This window comes from Haliaeetus albicilla, chromosome 3 (genome assembly GCF_947461875.1).
Source record: "Haliaeetus albicilla chromosome 3, bHalAlb1.1, whole genome shotgun sequence".
In the NCBI taxonomy this organism is placed as follows: domain Eukaryota; kingdom Metazoa; phylum Chordata; class Aves; order Accipitriformes; family Accipitridae; genus Haliaeetus; species Haliaeetus albicilla.
Genome location: NC_091485.1, coordinates 47,977,607 through 47,981,726, shown reverse-complemented (window position 1 = coordinate 47,981,726; position 4,120 = coordinate 47,977,607).

The following is a 4,120-nucleotide window of genomic DNA, read 5'->3' as shown; positions in this document are numbered from 1 at the left end:
TTTTCATCATTACCTGTGCTCTCCACAGAGGAAAACACACCAGCTCAAGTCAATGTAGGAAGCTGATCTGACTAAATGGTGTGAGATCTGTTTCTGTTACAGCAGATTATTTCAGACCTGAACACCAAAAACCATTTCAGAGCTCTGTAGACCTTCCCATTATCTCTGTAATTCCTGCTGATGTTAATCAAAACTGTTGTCCTATTTGCAAAGTACTTAATACCATTTTGATTACCATTCATTTTATTTAGCCTGTGCCATCTGTTTTATTTTATGGTTCTCTTGTGCCCATTGGAGATAGTGTCTCAGATGTTATTCATACAGTGTCCATTTTGATCAGAATATAAATGTATAATAATATTTTGTGTAATGTATAATATATTAATATGCAGTTAAATTCTGAGGAGTTATATTAGAGATTATAAGTGCTTTTTGCTGTAGGACAAGATAGAAAAGTGAAGAAAAAACAGTGAGTTTTCAACCCTATGGATATTTTAGAAAGTTGAACCTGTCCACCTCAAAAATTAGTTCCTCACAGAGACTTTAAATGTCAGGATTATGCTACGAGTATGTTTGTCTAGCTATAGAGAAATTCATAAAAGTAGAAACATTGCACATGAGATTGAATCTTAGAAAGAAAAAAAACTGATAAATTCTGGTTTGAACAGTGCTGGGATAAATGAACTAACAACCTACTACATTGGCTAATGCTAAGCAGCTATATTAACTTATATTCTCATTGTTATGCTATTACAACTATGCCTTTGAGTGGAAATCTCCAGCCATCTAGGTCAAATTACTGCTACAGAAGTTGGCCCCATGCTTCCTTCTGTTACAGCTTTCCAAATAGTTGGTTTAACAGAGAAACAACATGGAGGTGAACAAAGCACACTTTGAGGAAATATAAAGAATGTGGAGATACAGAAAATACAAGCACTTGCTGTCACCGAGAACGAGTGGAACATTTAATTCAAGCTTTTTCACAAAGACCTCAGTCACAGAAGAAGGAGATAGTAGAAAACCACTTTGGCAGTAGAAGCACTGGAATATGAATGTTTAGAAGGTCCTACAATAGAGGTAATGATGATAAAAACTTTGTTATTCAATACACTTGTCTTGAAGTCAATGCTGACATCTGTAAATAAAGCAAAACAAAATCTCAGAGATGGACCAGTCAGTTAAATAAACATCTGCAGACAGGTCTGAGGCAGTTAGTCTTCAAAAATGTTCTGGCGCTTTCTAGTGAGCCTCCTTACTAGTATTTAGGAAATACAAAATTATCCTATTGTTTGGCTGAGCTCAGTAAAGATGTCAACAATTTCAACAGCGCATGAAAAAAGTGTCCAAAATACTACTTTGTGAAAATGCCCAGGAGAAGTCTTTATGAGGAAAAATTACTATTCTGAGGAGCCAGTTCTATCAAAAAAATGAAGCATTACACTTTGCCTGACATAAAATCATGGGATGTCCATCAGAGTTAGCTAAATACAAACAGCAAAACAAGCAGTCATTCCACGCCACAGATTTAAATCATGAGGCATTACTGAGTTCCACCTGATGTAGAAATGTGCTCAGAAGAACAATGGGTTCCGTGTTGCTCTCTATTGTTAGATCTGGGGTTTTGCAATTTTGCTTTCTATTTAGGTGCTGGCTCTTCTGGATCAGAGCCAGTCAGCAACTGGCTCACTCCCCCCTCCCACATACATAAGATTAAAAACTGTGTGAAATTTGTTCTCTCTTTCTGGAAAATGTAATCATCAGGGCCCAAAGCCTTGCCATTATGGGAAAATGCAAAGCTGAGTAACTAAGTAGCTCACACTAGAAATATTTTTGTTATTAAAAGACCCATTTTTTGGTTCCAGTTCCAAAAGCTGATGCAATATCTGGAAGCATGATATTTCCATTGAACTAGGCATCTCTGCCTGAACCCCAGGTGGCAGAGCTTGTAAGCCATGCTTCATAAAAGATTTTGCTCCTGTAAACTGAGTTCTGCCAACAAGCCTATATAGCCTCTTCCTTGAGGGTACCAACCTTTGTCTAGACAGTTCTTTGCACCTCCCATCCATTTCACATCATTCCAAAACAATCTTCACAGCTGAACTGGCTCCTGCTCCCACCCCCGCACCAATGGAATGACCTCTCCCTCCCAGTTATTCCATGTAGTGACTTGTTGAGCTTCCTTCTTTAGTCATTTGATATTGTCTGAGGAATGAGGAAAGAGAGAACTTTGCTTTTGACAGCAGCTTACCAGATAAATTAAAAATAAGCAAAGTTTGGCAGGCTTGCTAATGGTTGTGATTTCAAAGATATCTCCTACACCCTGGGACACAGTAGAGTGTCTTTTTTTGTGAAGTGCTCATGATGTGCATGACCCTCATCCTGACATGCATGACCTTCATCCTGACGTGCATGACTCTCACCATCTTAAGATCTGTGTTGTCTGGACCTGAGAGAAGACTCTGGGGAGTAATTTTCCACTGCCACTTAAATGTAGCCAGGCTGTTGGAAAGGAAGGAATAAGCTATTGTTCTCATTCTTCCTTTTCCCTAATAGATAAAAATGAAAGGTATCAGAATTAGAGCTAGGCAGCAAAAGTAGATTGTGGAACTATAATGGGCAGGAGGATGTGCTGCCATCAAACTGTAATAGAGAATATATTCCTGTCTAATGCTGAACCTTGGAAAATGAACTGTAGCAGTTTGCAAATATGCTGGGTTCTGAATGCTTCAAGGTTAGTGTAAGCGTCAGCTTTAGTGCACTGGCCACCTTCCAGTCTGGATAATTACATGCTGCTTACTCAAACAAGCCTACAGTTTCACTTGCACATGGTATTCCTCTCTTCCTATCCTGAAATGCAGTACAGAGCCACTGTGAGTTCATTAATAATAGAGAACTTCAAGAGTAGGCAAACCTCCATTCTGTCATACTATTTGCAAATTGTCTTAGAGCAATGTAGGTGTATAGAAAACGAACAGCCAGGCACAGTTAGACCCTGGCATTAGTGAACTATTTGAGTGCCAATGACTTTAAGCAAGGTTACTTTGGTTCCTTATACTCCTTAGAAGGTCACTAATTTTACTTTTGCTCTGAATTCTCTTTATAATCCTGTTTAGGGGTAAAACAGTAATAATCTTGTGCACGTGTCCGTGGGATTTTGTGCTGTAACTTTAGGAGTTTTGAATTTCTTCTGCCACGTATTCTGAGAACTAAAGAACAAGGGGTTCCGTTTGAGACTAAAGCAACTACATGTTGCTGTTCACACATCCAGTAGGTACCTAAACTCTCATTATAGTTAAAAGCTAACACAATGCTCCACACTGAAGATTAATTTAATTTTTAGGTGAAAAGACAGCTACAGTCTGCATCTAGGACAGCACAGCAGCTCTGGGTGCTTGGCAATTACGCCCACAAGACCTCATCCAGAGAACTCTGTCTGAAAGCAAGTCCAGGTTATTTATTGCTCCTTATTGTCCTCCCACGTTATTCACTGCCGAGCCTTATCTCAGACCTCCTGCGCACGTGCAGATGTAATCCTGGACTTGTGGATATTGTACTAGAACAACCCTATGATCTCCTCTGATTCCATCGCAGTAGGTCACCTGCAAGCCTATAAAGCAGTTGATGAGTACAGACCTGCAGGTTAAGGTGGCCACTGACAGACCTGTGTGTCTCTCCTTTGCTCATAAAGCATTCAGTAATGTTCTGCCACCTCTGTCAGCACCTCTGCACTGTTTTGGTTTGATATGCGTGAGGAAGAACCAAAAAATAAGTGTAGAAAGTAGAAAAGTAGACAGCAAATAGATGAATAGCAGAAAATAGAAAGCAAATAGAGAAACAGTGGTGATTATTATTCTTGATACTACAAATGAGATATAGGAACAAGGACAGCATAAACAGAGCGTGGCAGGAAGAGTACAGTTAAGTAAAAAGCAAGCCATGCTGTTCTAGGACGTGATGCAAGGAGATGGCCTGTCTGCTAAGGTCACCCTTGCTGGGTGTGCTCAGTATGCCAGTGAATATGCCAGAGACTTTTTAACCCTGGAGGGCAGCAAGGATGTGCTGTGTATTGATACACATAGTGATTCCTATAACATTCCCCTTCAGTCTCTGCTAGTGGAAA